Source organism: Pieris napi, chromosome 19 (assembly GCF_905475465.1).
Source record: "Pieris napi chromosome 19, ilPieNapi1.2, whole genome shotgun sequence".
Classification (NCBI taxonomy): domain Eukaryota; kingdom Metazoa; phylum Arthropoda; class Insecta; order Lepidoptera; family Pieridae; genus Pieris; species Pieris napi.
Window position 1 is genome coordinate 2,460,355 of NC_062252.1, and position 20,049 is coordinate 2,480,403.

At 32.0% G+C, this 20,049-nt stretch overlaps 1 protein-coding gene across 5 annotated transcripts in view; it reads left to right on the forward strand.

Annotated features, from left to right (window-relative positions):
• Window positions 1-20,049, forward strand: part of LOC125059403 (IQ motif and SEC7 domain-containing protein 1) — a 164,543-nt gene that overhangs the window by 31,881 nt on the left and 112,613 nt on the right. For 4 of the 5 annotated variants that reach the window (XM_047663814.1, XM_047663808.1, XM_047663810.1 and 1 more), the window contains exon 2: window positions 10,468-10,485. The exons of the other annotated variant lie outside the window; for it this stretch is intronic. The gene's annotated coding sequence lies outside the window, so the exon portion shown is untranslated. The remainder of the gene's footprint in view (window positions 1-10,467; window positions 10,486-20,049) is intronic. 5 annotated transcript variants of the gene reach the window in all.

Below are 20,049 nucleotides of genomic sequence, written 5' to 3' on the forward strand. Positions count from 1 at the left end.
CTCACACATATTTGATACCACTAAATTATTGCTTATCTTCTTCCCTAGTTATTAAGGTTGATAAAATAGGTAATTATTACTTCATTGAACTTAGTTATAATATTTTAAAAGTTACTTTATATTATTTTATTTACCCTTTATATATATGTATTTCTGTTACTTTAAATAAAAAGCTATACTAAATAACGAGCTAGTTGAACAATAGTTCTTTGTTGGTGAAAATGTTTCCTTATCGTTCGTAAAAATTGCCCAGTTTCCTAACAAGGAGATACCACACGATCGATTCTTTCCTGTCCGTAAACTTTGAGGGTTCCTTAAAATTGTTGAGTTTTATTTGTTTTACTTATAAGGGTGAACCATTTATAGTAACACTAAAAATTCTTTCATAACAGATACTAATTAAACTGGTTTCTTTATAGATTGGTTTAAACCTTGTATCTTTAAAATAGACTAGATAGATAGATTTAACAGATAGGGACATTCAAGATGTAGTGTTGGATGTAAATGTTACGAATATTATGGACTGCAAAAGGAACCAATATGTCCATTCTCAGTTGATCTTTAGTTGCTCTATAGATCACTACAACACTATCAACTATCATTTGCAAACGGGTGCTTAGCTACTTTGGCCATATTGCCATTATAAAGCTATAATATCATGGTAATGGTAGGGAGGAGTGATGGCAGGAGAAGTTGGGGTCGATCGCCTACCCGTTGGTCTGACCAAATTAAGACAATTATGGGTCTCAACATCTCTAATGCGCTGACACAAGCTGAGAATAGAGTGATGCGGAGGCAGCATGACGCCTATCGGTTAGGGCTTCTTAAGACAGGCAAGACTTTCAGCTATGAAGACTTCAAAGAAGATTCTTTAAAATTGCACTGGTACTAATTGTTTCATCCACACGATCTAAGTACTTAGTTCATAGCTGCAAAGAACCTTCTAGAAAGTCTTGAATCAAAATAAAATATCATTGACTCTCTCTAAAGATCTTATGTAAATATTAATTGTTACTTTTTCCCATTCTTCCACAGATTAAAAGTAGATATCTACTTGGCACATAAAAAAAATAAAACGGTGGTGCTACGACCTGAGGGCCAAACCGGCCGACAGATGATCATTTGTCAATTTAATAGGCAAGTAGGTGATCAGCCTCCTGTGCCTGACACACGCCGTCGAATTTTTGGGTCTATGGCAAGCCGGTTTCCTTCACCATTTGATCGAATATTAAATGATCACATAGAAAGAAAGTGCACATCTGGGGACAGCACCTACGACCTCAGGCATGAGACGCTCGGTGAAGCCACTAGGCCAACACTGCTCAAGATATGTTCACTAGTTACATATATACGTAAACGGTGTGAAAATATTAAATGTCAAACGATACTTAATATCCGAGCTCTATCTAATAATAGTTATTATACGAGTCATACCAATAGAAACTGAATTCTGAAAGCAGAGAGAAAGATTTCTAATTTAAACCAATAAATTTCGCTAATCCAAATCTCTTGGTTAACCCAATTCTTATTTGTAATCCCAGTATATATGACCGGAGAGGATTCTCTCAGATTATAGGATTAATTGAATTTCTTCGTAACAGTATTTAATGAAAATTAATTTTCCTTTTATTCAACTCATGCTCGGATAGGTTTTATTAATATTTTAAGGTAATGTAGTATTCATATATGTATGATGAAAGTCTTATGTATTTTAGGAGAAAGCATTTTGCATACAAGTAACAATTTATTTTATTAATTTAAATTTCATGTATTTTTACATTTGTGTTATGACTTGGAGGCGTGAAAGGTTGATCTCTACTTGCCTATTTAGACAAAAACACTATTTTATTTTCCACTCATTATATATATTCCTTTTTATAGTTTTATAATTCTTCAGGAATTTATGTCTTTGTCTTTCAATCCCCTAATGTTTTTAATTACTTGAAATCACATAGTAATCCTTTATTCTGTTTCACATCTGTTCACAAACATATGTCTGAACACATGACTTAGTGAGATTTTAAACCAGTATTGAGTAATACCATTTGCATTGTCAGGGAATATGAAGATCAATTACCAGGAAATTATAAGTTACACGTTATCCGTCATTCAAAAATACATTAGCTCGACAGAATCTTTGTAATTATTGGATAATTCACAATTTTTGGTGTAAGTTTGACGCGATTTTTTATTGAACAGCGGACAAACGGGCACTCACGTGATGTTAAGTGATAAAAAAATAAAAATAAAATAAAATTTTGGTTTGGAAATACTTCAAAAATATTTTCACGTCAAGACTATCTAATCTACTAAGAAGATTGGACACTTTCTTTCCACCCACACCAGAATCTTATTCAGAGACTGGTTGAGCAAATCCCATTAAACTAACTACACTACATACCCACACACACTACACTAATCACTTCGGGAAGTTCCTACAAAGTCGCGTTAGAGAGGCCCTGGCCCTGGCATTAGGCTCTAAACCCCCAGTGCAGAGGCGATAGGAGATGGGCATATCTTCTCCTATTTACGCCAAGTCTTCTAACCCGGAATTCGTCCCAGAGTGCTCCTCTCCCGTTTTTATGTCTCCATAGCATTGTTGTGTTCTGTAGCATTACTTGCTCACAACTAGATAGGACAGTTAGCGACTGTATTAAGGCCGATTTACATTATCTTAGTGTTTAGGAGAGTGCTTTAGTACAACTTGAAAGGCAAGTTCTTTAGCGTAGCGTTTACTAAAGCAAGTAGCGTTTACATGTTTCAACTAAAGTACTAACCTAAAGCACTCTCCTAAACACTAAGATAATGTAAATCGGCCTTTAAATATAATGCTAAATGAAAGTACCTACCTTGTAACGTTAACATTTTTTATAACACATGAAATACTAAGAATTGTGTTAGTTTTAGAGTTTTTATTTAATTGCAAAATGCATATAACCTTCAAGTCATAATTGAACTTGTTTACCATTAACCTAGATCGTAAGTATAATCCGCAAGATAACCGCTAGATTACCGCAAAACTAGAATCTTGTTACGCTATTTTTCAGCTCAAATTGCTCTTTAAACTTTTGTTTTCATCATTCCGTTACTAATGGTTTAAAAACTTTTGAGGTTTTTCTGTGATTTTTCTCTATATATAAACCTCAGAGTTCAAGTTATAAGTTCTTAACTAACAAATAAAAAATTGGGGTTGATAGTGGAGGGTAGATGAAAATTTTACAAAACAAAAAATTTTGTCTAAAAAATGAAAAAAAAAACTGCCGGAATGTTAATTTCATAGTCTAGTCGACAAGTTGAAAATGGAACAAAATAGAGATACTGCTCTTAAAATTATGTGCGATAGCTCATTGGATCCGGAATGACGTCTAGAAAAATGTGCTAAAAGCGTGTATTAGCACATAAAAAATTGCTAAAGTTATAGACCATTAAAGATGAAAAAAAAATGGCATTTAGTTTTTTGCCAATATTTAATAAACTATTAATATTTAAAAAATTTCAAATAAAGATTCTGAAAGAGGAGGAAATTTCCAATAAAAAACTCCTGACTCCCAGAACTCTATCTCCATTATTTATAATGTTAATTTAACGCTGAAAATAGGTCTGCGGGTGACATTTTTAGAAATTCGCGCGTGGCGTCAAAAGCGACTACGGCACATTAATTAATTTATTTAAGGTATTGAAAAATTTTTTTTAAATTTGAAAAAATTATGGTGTGTTCTGAACACTATAATTAATTTATTCCCGTTGAAAATTTTACTTAAAGTTAATTTTTCAACAAGTTAAATAATTGTTAACTAACGAAATTTTCTCGAACGACCGTCTTAATTGTAAGTGAAAAAAAATGTTTAAATAGTGGTCGTAAAAATATTTTGCTTCGTAGAGCCTTTCTTACATACATACTTAACAAGATCGTGCCATAAAAGTTAAAAAAATATTTATACTTTGTTTATAACAATTTTTTTACTTAAACAAAAACTTAAAAATCCATGTAATGATGTTAAAAAAAACTTTTTTATTCTAAATCATCAATATAATCGTTTTTTTATTAATACAAGATATTTATTGATTTGCAAAAAAAAATCCCGCCATTTGTTGATAAATTTTTTTTAAACAAATTGATTAAATCAATATTTTAAAAAAAAAATTTAACACAACTTTATTACATTAAAAATTTTATGATTTTTAAAAAAAAAATTTTTCCTTAATAACAATTTTTAATTGTTTATAATCGTTTTTTTTAATTTTCTATTGTTTAAATAATTAGTTAAGAAATTTTTTTTTTCTAAAAGTCATAATTGACAGTCCTCTATAAAGTAACAGAAAAAAAATTTTTTTTTAATCAACAATTCTATTGTTTATTAACTTACCAATTTGTTATAAACAAATATTCAACTTTTGTTTATTTTTTTTCTAAAACTTCTAAAATTAACAAAAACAACCATATATAACAAAGTATAGAAATTTTTTTTTTTAATTTTAAATAAAAGTAATATTCATGATAATCAAAAAATTTACAAAAAAATTTTTTCTATACTTTGTTATATATATGGTTGTTTTTGTTAATTTTAGAAGTTTTAGAAAAAAAATAAACAAAAGTTGAATATTTGTTTATAACAAATTGGTAAGTTAATAAACAATAGAATTGTTGATTAAAAAATTTTTTTTTTCTGTTACTTTATAGAAGACTGTCAATTATGATTTTTAGAAAAAAAAAATTCTTAACTAATTATTTAAACAATAGAAAATTAAAAAAAAACGATTATAAACAATTAAAAATTGTTATTAAGGAAAAAAATTTTTTTTAAAAATCATAAAATTTTTAATGTAATAAAGTTGTGTTAAATTTTTTTTTTTAAATATTGATTTAATCAATTTGTTTAAAAAAATTTTATCAACAAATGGCGGGTTTTTTTTTTTTGCAAATCAATAAATATCTTGTATTAATAAAAAAACTATTATATGATGATTTAGAAAAAAAAAGTTTTTTTTAACATCATTACATGGATTTTTAAGTTTTTGTTTAAGTAAAAAAATTGTTATAAACAAAGTATAAATATTTTTTTAACTTTTATGGCACGATCTTGTTAAGTATGTATGTAAGAAAGGCTCTACGAAGCAAAATATTTTTACGACCACTATTTAAACATTTTTTTTCACTTACAATTAAGACGGTCGTTCGAGAAAATTTCGTTAGTTAACAATTATTTAACTTGTTGAAAAATTAACTTTAAGTAAAATTTTCAACGGGAATAAATTAATTATAGTGTTCAGAACACACCATAATTTTTTCAAATTTAAAAAAAAAATTTCAATACCTTAAATAAATTAATTAATGTGCCGTAGTCGCTTTTGACGCCACGCGCGAATCCTAAAAATGTCACCCGCAGACCTATTTTCAGCGTTAAATTAACATTATAAATAATGGAGATAGAGTTCTGGGAGTCAGGAGTTTTTATTGGAAATTTCCTCCTCTTTCAGAATCTTTATTTGAAATTTCTTAAATATTAATAGTTTATTAAATATTGGCAAAAAACTAAATGCCATTGTTTTTTCATCTTTAATGGTCTATTACTTTTGCAATTTTTTATGTGCTAATACACGCTTTTTCTAGACGTCATTCCGGATCCAATGAGCTATCGCACATAATTTTAAGAGCAGTATCTCTAATTTGTTCCATTTTCAACTTGTCGACTAGACTATCATAACACTTTTCAATGTAAGGCTCCTTATTATTTAGAAGTTGCTTTCTAGTGTCTTTTTCCTTTTCGAAACATTTGGCAACTGTTGTAGAGTACAATTAATGCTGTCAACATTTACTTGGTTTTATTGCAATTAAGTTGCCGTGAGGTCACCAGTACTTTCTAAGAGGTGTCTAGGAAGTTTTATATATATATGTTATAAATTTGTGTGCGACTTAGTTTTGGTCCAATCAAATAAAAAACACATTTCTAATTAACCCTTAATTAGCATACTTTAAGTATTGTTTGTTTTTTCTTTATCAGTCTCACGGTTATTGCAAAAAACGTGACAAATTATTCTTTAATTAAAGCTTTTACATACATTTACTGATAATATATATCTAAAGTAGCCTTAGTATGCGGCTACATTCCAACTAAGTGGGTTAAATCCTAGAAATCCCAGATTTTCTTATGTAAGTACAATAGTCATACACAACTATACGGTTTAAACAAATAATTTTAAGTTTTAATTTTCAATTATATCTCTTTTATATTATTCTCGGGTCACATTGTTAGTTCCCATACTCCTCCGAAATGGCTCGACCGATTCTTATCAAATTTTTTTGTGCATATTCAGTAAGTCTGAGAATCGACTACTATCTATCTTTTTAAACTCCTAAGTGATAAGGGGTGTCCATCCCAAAAACAAAAAATTATGATACAGCATACAAAAATACATTACAACCCCTAATTTTCACCCCTCTACTATCAACCCCTATTTTTTATTATTGTAGATAGTTATTTTTATTGAACTAAAAAAATGTTTCTAGAAATAATATACATGGCAAAACGTTTGCCGGGTCAGCTAGTTTATCTATATAAATGTCGACAGTCTTATGATGACCACGATTTGATCATCACTTTCGTATCGCGAGTACGTTGCTGGTCTTTTAAGAATCGGTATGTCGGCTATCTATCTATCAGGAATCGGTTGAAGAATCCTTATTAGAATTTGTTATTTAAATATTTTAGTTTTAGATGTACGTATTCGTGGACCAAATTCAATATTAAAACTATCATCCCATTTAGGTCATTATTTTTCTATACGGTAAAAACTGTAACGGATTTTTTTTTATTTCAAATTAACGGTCTAGGTCTCAAAGACAAGAGATAAAAAGTGTTGCCGAAAACCCCATTTACGAGTTCATTTACGATGGCTCATGACAGCGTATTTATTAGGGCCTTTATTACCCGGGCACATGTTATGTACATTTACAATACTCGCTGCTTGCTATTGAGTGTTCGAAGTTGCGGCGATAACGACATTTTTTTAAAACCTTTACGGTTGGTTAACAAAAATCGCGTTACGTAAAATACTCGTTGTATTATCAGTATATATACACTTGTTACTACTTACAAGTGTAGGTTACACTCACTTAATAGGTACAACAACTTTATAGGTTATATATAATTCTACTGTACGTGTGTATGTCACTGAACTCATCTTAAACGGCTGGACAGGTTTTGATAAATTTCGTCAAGTGGAGTCGAAAATTATTTTCATTATTAGATTTTTTTTTTGTATGTAAGACGTGTGTAACGGGCGACTGTCAGATCAGCTAGTATAGTAGTATAGTAGTACCTTACCTATGTATATCATTGAATTTTTTAATACGTTTTTACAAGTTTTTTTGCTATTAATTACCTCTATAGTTATTTGTAATCTTTCTTTTACTAAAAAGAGAACAAAAATGGAGTGCTCATTGTAATTAGTTTTTATTAAACTGAATTAAAAGATAATCCATTCGACGTGCTTACTTACGTTCTGTTTTAATATAAAATATATAGTAGAATATTAAATATATAATGGACAAAACCAAGCTATATAAACACTTAACAGCTTTTTAATATAGCTCATTCTACCGTAGCTTTGGAAACTTAAATACATTCTAAGAGCATTATAAATAAAATCTTTTGACCGTTGTGAGTCCCCAGAGGTTTTATATGTGCTCTGGGCATTGTTTGAGTCGCAGTGAACCTTTCCCGTGAACTTGCTTATTGATTTCCCGATAAGCGACGGTGGAAATGTTGGAAACTGTTTTAATAGCCACATAGCATGGAACTGTTATAATATTTTAATATTATGTTTATGCTTTTAGTAAAATCTTAAAGAATTATGTTTCTTTATATTTAGCGATCCGTACTGTCTCAATAAAAATAGGTTTTTCCGTGCAATATTTCTCTCCCTAAAAACCTTCCTTAGAGACCCAAGGTACAAAAATACTTGTATTGGTCCAGTTCGAGTTTTTTTTATAGAACCGGGGGCAAACGGGCAGGAGGCTCATCTGATGTTAAGTGATACCGCCGCCCATGGACTCTCTCAATGCCAGAGGGCTCGCGAGTGCGTTGCCGGCCTTTTAAGAATTGGTACGCTCTTTTCTTGATGGACCCTAAGTCGAATTGGTTCGGAAAAGTTTTGAGCTTAGTAACATATATTGCAATTTTTTTTTTTTTATATTGATTGGATGTTTCATGTTCGCTTATGACCTAAAAAGTGACACTTATATAGTAACTATATATGTATAATGTATATCTAATTGCACTGCTTTTATTCCTTTGTCTCGTTTTCTCAAATAGTGTTTACGTGATGAAAGGAAACAAATGAGTACCTACTTAGTGAAACGTTGAAAGAATGATTTATTTGTTCATGAATAAGGTTAGTTTATGACTATGGACATGCCTGAAAACTGAAACATCTAGGTTTCTAGCTAGGTGATTGCCATCAGTGACCAGGTTTTATGATACCTGATCGGTCCCTCGTGTTGGGCTGCGTCCCCTTGCCCTCTTTCGGTTATTATAGGTTTTTCAAGGTTGTTATGACGTTTCCGGGCAATGTGGACGAAATATTGCTAGACTAGGCAAATGCTTGGTGACATGGTGTCAGCTGGGTTTAATATTTCGACCACATTTTTAACTAGGTGCCTCATCGTAATAGTATAATTCGAGAATTTAATATAACAAAACGTTTCAGATGCTCTCTGATGCTTGACGTATTATATATACCTTTGAGCATAGGGATCGCTACTGTAATATAAAAAAAATACCTTTAATTCAAACTTTTAATTATTAATGAGGTTGTGGAGAAACCGATTTCAAAAGAACTGAAAGAAGTGGTTATCACTTCGATATAGATTCTCCGTCCGTGAACCGATCATTCGATTATGTGATAAATCTTCATACTCCTTTTATATAAAAAAAACTAATAGCTGTTCAATATAACTAAAACTTATTTTAATAAATAAGTTCTTTTCTCTTCTCTAATAAATAAGATCTTTTCAGTGCATTTTGCAGTTTTTTTTTCAAAAAACACCGATGTTTTATATTGAGTACCGGCGCTAGTCAGATACTGTAATATAAACATTGGTCACCCTTTTCTTAAAAGCAGAAAACGACTTTAAATAGGTTTATAAGCTCCTTATTAAATAAACTAGTTCCACGTTCCAGAAAATTTTATAAAGCATTTTAGTTTTCTCGACGTAGAGTTAGAACTCTTTATGAAAAATGTGGAGTGAATTTTTCAAATTACCTTCAATATTATTTGAAAAGAATTTGTATTTAAGCGACCACGATCAGTTATATTATATAATTGTAGTAATTCAATGATGGCAGCTTATTATTAGTTCATAGATATGCTAAACACGCTGTTTGTTGTTGGCTACTATATAAAAGAAATTTGAAATGACTCAATACTTCACTAGAAATTATACACTAATAATTTAATGAATGTCGTGGTACTACTCAATATAAATTTAATTTTATTTATAGTAAGCAACTCTATCTGTATGTTATGATTTTATTCCTTAACCACTAACCAATTTGTAATAGGGGCTGAAAGTTGTATGGAAGTTGAATAAGTATTATTTTTATTTTATTTATAAAAGCTTGCCAACACTCGGATCACTGGTAAAAGAACCACAATATACAATTTGTAATGTGACAAGCACTTATAGGCAAACATGACATACACGAAGAAATAATGCAAAAATATTAAACAAAACAATTATTAAACGATATTTGTAGATATATTCTGCTATGGATATTACTCACAGTGATCTCATGCCACTAGCGGTGCACGTTTTGGTGTTATTAACTGAAATAAATGGAATAAGTTACCGTATCGTAAGTTTGACAGATATTGTGTAGTATAGGAAATTAAAAATGCTACCACGCGGACAAAATATATCAATCTAGCGAGCTATTATATCCATCCTTATTTCTACTCTTACTAGTCTAAATTCAAGTCACTTTAATACAGTCGGAGACGAAACAAAATCCACGCCTAGTCTAATACAGATAATATCCTATAGCATAAGAATAATTGTATTGATCAGTGCACCGAAATTGCGCGCTACAAGTGCTTAACAAATTTGGGGTCACATGGGATTTGATAAAAGAGTTCTTATAGCTAAGAAAATAAGGTTGTAATTTCATTACAGGAATTTAATAAGGGTTGTAAGCTGTGGGGCATTTTGCGTGATCAGTGTTTTACTAGTTTTTTGTATATGTGTTATCTGTAGAGCACAAGTAAATTGAAGTTTGATGTTTATTTATATTATTGATATTGCTGTTAAATGTTTGGTTTTTGGATTGAATTGAAAAATCTTCAAATTGAGCTGGAAGCGAAAATTTGAGAGATTTTTCCCCTTTTTTGGCTTAAAATTAAAGGTTTATAATTCGACTTAATTTTTTCACGAAGGCTTTTTTTAACGATACATTATTTTTGTTTCAGATACCAATGAGTACCAAGGTAAGGTTTAAACACGAGAATATTCGTTTTATATATTTCCTAAATAAATTTTTTTGGTGAATTATCGAAATTTGTTTAACATAATTTTTACTGTTATTGGATGGTTAACAGTCAATTATGACTTTGAAAGATATCTTACTTCTTTCAGTATTTCATTAATTTATTCATTTACAATCTTTACATAGTAATGTATTTAATGTAATGGTAAATGTAACGAATAGATTGATCTATGAATCATGTTATCATATCAAATAATATCTCGTATATTATTGAATTTACCTCCACAGCTAATAAGTATGGCATTTGAGTTCATAGCCTACGGGCAGTTTATTCCCCTTCATCATTACAATATTATTGAAGAATACCGAAACGACTACAGATAGATCAGTTAAGTAAAGCAACAGTTGTCGCGGTCAATATCATCCACGAATATCTGTTATACTTTTTAAAATTTACTCCGGTGGCGTTTATATCCGGTTTCCAATGCTATTGTACTATAAGTATATTAAGGGCACGGTTCCTATATCTCTTCCGTAATACGTGTCAGTCAACTCTTCGTTAAACTCGTTACAATAGTTCCTGGTCCTTTGTTAATTTGTAAAGCGTGTCAATTGTGTATGAAGTTTAAATTAAATAATGAACTCAGGTCCCTGTTTATATCATCAATATAATTTCCTTTCATAGTGTAAACGGATTAAAGACATTGTATATTTATTATATCTATATATATAAAAATGAAACCCATTTTCCGTTGTCACGACATAACATGAAAACGGCTTGACCGATTTGTCTGATTCTTTTTTTATAATATTCCTTGAAGTACGAGGATGGTTCTTACGGAGAGAAAAATTAAAAAAAATTGAGTAAAAAAGTCTAAAAACAACACTTTTCTATAGTCCCATACAAAATATTCGTAATAATATTTAAAGGCAATTTGAACTTTTATACCATATCATAAAGTTCAAGTGTTAGTGGAGGGGTTCCGGGAAGGTACATTTTTATTTTTTGACATAATGTATTTGTTGTATTATCAACTTTCTTTTATTTTATCTTACTAGCTAGACCGGTGTCCCGAATAGCAGAATAAGTATTAAAAAAATAAAGAATCGACTGTTAGGCGGTACGATGTTCGCCAGGCCAGCTAGTAAATATATAAATGTGTTAGCCACTGAAGTTATACGGGCCAAAATAGTAGCGCCAATGCACTTGAATAAATACAATTTAATCTTCAAATAATAACAAAGCATCACAATTAGAAATTTCATATTTAGTCTTAAAATATTTATTTCCGCGTTGTGAACAAATACTGTTACTTAGAAATTTAAAAAATACTCGAAATTCCAACCGCATTCACATTGCAGAGAATCCAGGCCATTTCACGATTCCTTGCGATGTGAAACGCTGTTTATTTTGATATCAAAAACAAGGAATTCTGTATTCCTTTCTTAATAATATCTTTTTTGTATCTGTGCCTGACTCTCTTCACAGACAAGGAGCATAGAGTTTACAGTTATACGTTTTTTCTTTTGTGTTGCGGTTTCAGGTTTTTACATATTTACTTACATGAAAGACATTTCATATCAATACAATGCTAGTGCTACTTTTAATGGGCTAGTGAATAGGCTATCTCGCCCTTATAACTTAATTACAAACATTGATGAAAATATTGATGTTTTATAACAGTCTACCAACTTACCGTAACTTTGTTCTGCAGGCTCTTAATGTGGTTTATTCATTGAGATTTAGTTTTTATTATTATTAATTTTTAATTTTTGTTAATAGTATTATTATTTTTGTTTTAATTTTTTAATTTTGTGGTTGTTTGTTTAATTCTATCCTTTAATAGATTTCTTATGTTCTAATGTAATTGATGTGTATGTGTGTTAAATTTGTGACTTCATGTTTTCTTGTATTTTTTAGGCATACACATTGTTTTGGAAAGTATTAATAAATAAAAATAAACAATGTGAATCTGGAGGTACGGCAGTGCGCACGCCAAGTCGGCCACAGCCGTACTATTCTTTTCTTTTCTCGTTCAGACCATTTTCGCCCCTATAACCTTTTAATACGTTGTAGATAAAATTAGAAGTCTGAATATTATTTATTAAAACCATTTCTGTTTTAGATAAAAAGATTGACTTGGCAATCGCACTAAACAATCTAATTGAATATAACATGTATGTATGGTCACTTTAGATGTTGTTGGTTAGCTAATTACGTAATAACTAAGACAGAAGGTCCCTTCAGTAGGGACTGATTAAATTAATCGACTTGGTTATTACACGGACCTCGCTACTATTTACAGTAGAAGAATTGCGAGACTTTTTTACAAGTTGTATTTTTGATAGCATCTATATTTCATGATAACATGGTGTGATGTTCCTGTAGCAAAATTAATAGATAAAAGATAACGTAAAAACCTCTGATTGGAAACTTACCAGCCCAAGTCGTATCCCAGTTATCTGAGATATTATGTCCCGTTGGCTCATTGTTTTCCCGATTTGGTAGCGTTGGAATATTACTGGTGAATGTTTTTTATATATAGAGATTTTTAATAATTATTATAGCGAGTAAAACTATAATTATAGATCTAGAACACTATCACTAGATATTGGCTGCGACTTTCGTCGCGAAGAAACATGTTTTTTTATATATAAATAATCTGCACAAAGACGTAATTAATTTAAGTCTAAACTTGTTTACTAAAAAGAATAATTAACAAGACACTATTTTTGTGTACTATATTTCCACTAATTCAATCAAATTCCTATTCAATATTCTCTAGGCCCGTGGTATCAAGAAGTTGAAAAGCCTCGATGTTCACGTGTTAGTATAGCATTTGTTTATAATAAAAAAACGTTCGCGAAACGTAAAATAGAATTTAAAAGGTTTAGCGTATAACAGCGGATAAGGACTCGAGAAACCTTAATCTTGAATCACCCATGCAATAAAACCAATTATGTGGTATATGCAATAAGCTATTATGTTCTTGAAAATTTTGATTTGGTTTTACTAAATCGCACTGAAGTATTGACAAATAAGTATTGGCTCCAACCTCACCCCTACTGTTAGCCACCCTCAACCATTTGTCAGAGCCAGACTTGCCCCAGCCCATAAAGGGATTTGAATAATCGAAATGAGCCGGAAGTGATATCGCTACTGGGCATACGGTATATTGGCTGTTAAAAACGATTCATGTTTATATTTCTGTAAACTGATACTTTATGGATAATCACGTAAGTTGTGATATTAATCTGGATGGAGAGAATTGAAAACGTTACACGAAAGTATAGTGCGTTTCGCTTGCTTGTGATTGGTCAATAGCATCGCTAGTTTAACGGACACGGTACGTGTCATGTATTGTCGGTTATAGCACTAAATGGTAGTCTTTTTTGGGAGATAAAAAAAACAGCGTATATATACAATGCCTACTAAATAAGCTAAGGGTTAATAGAGATGATTTTGACCGTTTCTATAACTCCCGTATGCCAAAATAGCATTACATTTTTCGGACTTCGTGAAACTCACCTCTTGTACTTATTTATCGACTAAAAATAATTAATATTCTGAGTAACACTTCCCTTCCGGATTAAAACAGGGGTGTTATAAATTTGTCATATCATGTCGTAGCTGCTAAATCAATATACCTATTATGATTGAACTTTTTCAAAGCTTATGTTATGGCAGAAATCTTATACGCAGTGTTTTTATTTTAAATATGTCTCATGCATATCTGGAACACCTATAGCTCATGAAATAGAAGGTTGTTGAATTTAAAATTTAGTCAGTTGATTAGAAACATTGTGGCTATCTTATCTTACTTTGGATTCGCCTTTTTAAAAACGTTTATAAAAAACAATGGTGTTTTCCACTTCATACAGTCACGAGGAACGTCTTAAGGGTCCTCCGAAGAAAAGGCTTTACTACAGAGCTTAGATGACAGACTTAAATACGAATAAACCTTTATATCGTAGTCGGTGTAATTTTAAATATACAAAGTGTATGAAAGTTGGCAAACTTATTTTTGAACGCGCCAAATTCATAAGTTATGATCGGAAGTTTGTTCTTGTTTTTTGGAAAGAATAATAAATCAGTATAATACTTTTAAAGTATGGTTAGTAGACCTATACTAATATTGTAAAGAGGATAGATTTTATTGTTTGTATTGCCTCCGAAACTACTGATTTGGATTTTTCACCATTTGAACCCTACGTCATCCCTGATAAACTAGTCCATAGAAAAAAAAATGTTCTGTTGTTAATGTAATCTAAGTATTGCTCAACCACATACGCCGCTACTGACAAAAGAGAAAAGTAATGAATGACAGTTATATAGAAGACATCTACAAAAACGCAATACAATATGTCTAAGATATAAAAAAAAAATTAATTTAAAAGTCTATTTATGGAGATAAGCTTCAGGCTATAGTACATCGGACTACGACCGAATTTATGCGGGTTGAACTACAGAGCACAGCAAGTGGTTAATATAGAGTAAAAATAAAATTTTCTATTATTTAAAGCACCTCGATGACCCAGGAGCCGTACATTTTGGTCCTTCGAGCCGACTTTGATATTTTAATTCTTATCGTATTGTGTATGTCGGTCTAAATAGAAATCGTTTAATTAGCGCTAAGTATACAAAAACTTAAATGAAATAAATTTTTGAACGTTTACATAATACTTGAAAGCACTTGCAGAGATTTCCTCGCCCTGCAAATTACATGCATCGCTTTTTTATGAATGCAACCCTAAAACATTCAATAATAAACTCTATTGTATCGCAATTAAGTTCAAAGCACGCTGTCCAATTAATTCAAAGGATATTAAGCTTTAAATGTATTAGCAGTAATGCGTCTGTTGCTTGATAAGGGGGTTGAAATGGAAAATTGCTCCGGGATTTGCCCCACGCTGGGCGCTAGTTAGCGGCGCCGGCAATTTACGAGTTTACTTTTCCTTATTGAAAATCTGATAGTTTTTTTTAATATTTTGAATGGATACGAAGTTATGTCGGATATTCGTACATGAGTTACGCGAGATAATAACGTATTAAACAACGGAAAGATCTGAACCTGAGCCACGTGTTGCGCCCTGACCGCTACCCTCTCCTTCAATTAATATATATACTCATAATTAATTAATGGGTAAAATCCAGGGTAAACGGCATATTGGTAGAAGGAAATAATCTTGGTAACAATATTAGTCATATTTCTTTTCATACAATTAAATCCATCCATGACGGGTCTGAAATGTAGCTGCTAAATAGCGTGTTGTCTCTTTCTGTCAAAGTATTCGCTGTGTAAAATAGGATTATTAGAGTTTGCGAATTCGTTCAAATGTGCTAGAATTTGATACGGTTTATATCGACGTATATATTAATTAAGGCTAATTGTACGTAATTGTTAACGTCCGTTTCATTATTATATGTTAGCGAATTTAAATATCTTTATTATTTTTGTATTTAATATGTTGTTTTTACATACAAATTTATTGATTTACGGCTCTTGCATATTTATGTATGTAATAATTTAACTGCCTAGAAGTGATTCGGTGTGATAAGTCTCCCAGCGCAGCGGTGATAATAAGTTGAGTCAAAGTCCAAAGGGCCGGCAATTGACTTGCGAGCCTCTCTGGCAGTGTGTCTATGGGCGGCGGTATCAATTAACATCAGGTGAGCCTCCTGCCCGTTTGCCCGTTACGTACCTTGTTCTCAGATGTCGTTGTTTCGTGATCATTTTATTAGTAGGCTTTCAGCCTTCTCTGCCCGATACTCGCCGTTGACTTTTTGGGTCTGAGGCCGGTTTCCTTATGATGTCTTCACTGTACGAGCGAGTGTTAAATGGGCACATAGAAAACCTACAACCAGGAATTTAAGGGTTGCTTCAAGCAGGCCAACATTACTATTAAATATCTTATAGTCGTGAATTTTATTATTCTGTGTCTTAAGCTTTGATGTCTTATTGTAAAAAACTTTTGTTTAGTTTACATAATTAACTTAGATAAATGAAGCGCGCTCCCTGCTCACTGACCCATATATTGTTGACAGCTTATTGATTTTTCCCAGCCACGTGTATACAAATTATTATTAGATCTTATAAAGTATTATCATAATTTATACTAATTACATGAATTGGACAAAATTATTGAATTGTTTGACTGTCTTCAATAAAAAAACCTGGCGAAATATACAAGTTGCGCGGTATTTAATCTATCTGAAGTTTATCGTATTGTGGAGTTCATTTATTGAATATGTTTTTTATATATATTATCTCTGCAGAAAGAGATCATTTACCTTTCCGATCCAACTTATAATAAGTAATTTAAGTCTAACCTAATTTACTGAAAAGGTTATTTAACATAAGACGGAGAAGTGTCCAGTAACACTACTCAGTTGCTATTAAGGATAATATATGCTTTTGTATATTTATTAATTAAATCTACGCGATCTTTACTAAATTTTAAGACAATCTCTCACACTATACACTGCTATATAATCGACGTGTGGTTATTACTAAATATCTATACATACCAATGGCGCTACAACCTCTTAGGTCTAGGCCTTATTTCTGTGTTTGTTCCGTGATTATTTCTAATTGGCAAATAGGTCATCAACCTTGTGTGCTTGACACACACCGTCGACTTTTTGTATATAAGGCCGGTTTCCTCACGAATAATACTAAAGACAACATATTTTTTTCTTCTTCTTACTCTTACTTAACACTAAGAAATTAATTACAAGCAAGGTTGGTTGCTTGATAGGTAAGAACCCTTAGGTAGAACACCTAAGCGGCCCTTAGAGGGTTTATAACGATTTCTACATAGGAACTTGCCAGACAGCGGCCCCTAACTGTGAATATTTGATAATATTCTTAATGAATGCTATGGCCTGGCTCTCCCCTCTACTAAATTTTAATGATAAATGTCTTCATATATTGTTAATGAATTGCAGCTCACTAGAAAAATTGCAATTCCATGTTCCTACCTACTAGACTCGTAATTCATGTTCCTCACATCAAAACCAACAATTCACAAAAACTCAGTTTAGTATCGCGCAGCTTGGACATACCTACCCCTGTTTAAGCTATCGCGAAATATGCTTAAGAGGAGTATTAAGAATATCCATAGCGCTAAATCACCTGTATCACTTTCACACCATCATACAACACAGCCGAATTAGGTATTACTTAGTTAAATGCATTTAATAGTTTTTATTGATACATATTTCCTTTCGTAATTGGTATATTATGTATTCCATCTTTGGCTATACATATATGAAATTTGTGTTATCTGTAAAATTACGAAATAAATATATGTAATTTAATAACAGAAAATCGATACACGGCATATTCAAACAAAAAATCCCCTTTTTAATATCCTTATGCAACGCAAGATACGAATAGCACTCTTAAACCTCAAGACACCTTCTCTAGTAGCAATCATCTATTTGTACTCCATATACTGATCCTCGTGTAGAAAGAGCCCCTAATGTGAGGAACAAAAAGCGTTCGCACAACCCGCAACGCTAATGATGTGTCGCAGACGCCAAAGAAATTGCTATGAAACGCTTTGATACCTCGCTCCTAGAATGAATATTCTACGGGTTCTGAAAAAACGCTATACGAACTACTAGCTTTATAATGGTACTAAAACAGCGGTATTAACCTATTGTTTTGTTATGTACCAATGAATTTTGTTTTATGCATCTATATTACTATATTATTTTGGCCCTGTTTGCGACGACGCGACGGTGCTTGGTGTAATCGCTACAATGAAGAACATTATAACATCCTTGATGAGGCCAACATCGTCCAATCCATAAAATGCAACAGGCTCAAGTCTTTGGGACATGTGAATGGCGGACGATAAGTCCTTTCTGATCTCACAACCTGGTGGAGAAAACCCGGTAGACCGAGGCTGCGTTGGTGGAATAGAGTTGTCAAGGACCTCGAAACAATAGGGGTTCGAAGTTGGACGCAAGAAGCACGAAATAGATTGCGATGGCGAAATATACTTAGGGTGGCTAAGGACCAGAAAGGGCTATATAGTGTATAGCCATTGATATGATAATTATATATCGCGTGCAAATCAAAAAATTTAGGCAAAAACAAGTCTGTGACACAGATGCAGAAATCTACATTACATACATAAAGGGATATGATTGTTATGTATGTATGTATTCATATTTTATCGCATTATACAATTTCCTAAATAATGGGTGTGACATAGTGACCTGTCAAGAGTTGAGCGTGCGTCCAATTAGTGTGACCCCGGGCAATCAAACAGTGTGCGTTGTGCGTATACGCACGTCACTTTATACTGTTGGGCCATAAGCAGCGCGAGATATTTATGAGCTCAATTCTAGCACTCAATATTTTTAATATTATACGTGTTTTTGAAGTTATTCTTCTTTTGGCGCGTTAGGGAAAAATGATGAGAGTAAATTTTTACGATAATCGCGCACACCGTCACGAAACCAGACACCCTGAAGTTAGCTATAGTCAACATTTTGGCTTTTTCATTTGTTAGTGTCGTTTTTTCTACAAACGTAAAATATAAATTTTGAAAAGATTATATATCTTGTTACGCCAAAGAAGTATAACTTCTAACGAGTGTACATACAGTGTACATAAGTTCAATCACGGTTTTTTTTATATAAAAGGGGACAAACGGGCAGGAAGCTCACTTGATGTTAAGTAATATCGCGCCCATGGACACTTTCAATTCCAGAATTCTCGCGCGTGCATTGCCGGCTTTTTAAGAATGGCTACGACCTTTTCTTGAAGGGCTGGTTCCACATAGTAGTGCGTGGCAATAACGCTTAGTTGTGGTACGACATTCGACACGAATTTCGTATTCTGCCTCGACGACCAATGATGAAATTCAGTTGCAAGTATTCATGAGAAAATGTCTACAGAACACTCTCATGGTGAATGCGGTAGAAGATGTAGCGAAACCCCTATATCTACACAAAGCCAAGTGATCAAGACGCTCGGAAAGTGACTGGTTGTCGACGATTCGAACCGCTCTACGTTGTTTACAGTCAAGTGAGAGGACGTGTAAATAATAACGAAATACCATATGTTATCAAACGCTTATGTGTACTATGAAGAATTTAAAATTCAAACAAACAAAGCGTGCACAATGAAATGATACTCGTATAAGCGAGACATATTTCGACAGTAAATCCTTTATTGAACGCGTCTTTTTGTGATTTGGTAGAGCACTATTAATGCCAGATTTCAAAAAAAATTGTCTTCCATGCCTTTGCAGGCTGCATATTGTGCTCTTAATTTTACACTTTAAAATATATATTTATTAACATAAATTACACGTTTCACGGCCACGTATTGAGTTGTGATTGTGGCTCTATTATGTCTTAAATGAATTGACCCGTTTTACTCTTGAATTGAGTTTTACGACTTTGCATTGTTGATTTTGAATTTATTTGTCTGTCACGAGGCTATTGTTTAGTGTTTAGTAGTATTTATTTTTTTTAATTGCCAATGCGAATTCCGTATCGCCTTAAATGTGTTTTTATTTAGCCTACCTTTTTAGTAGCTACATA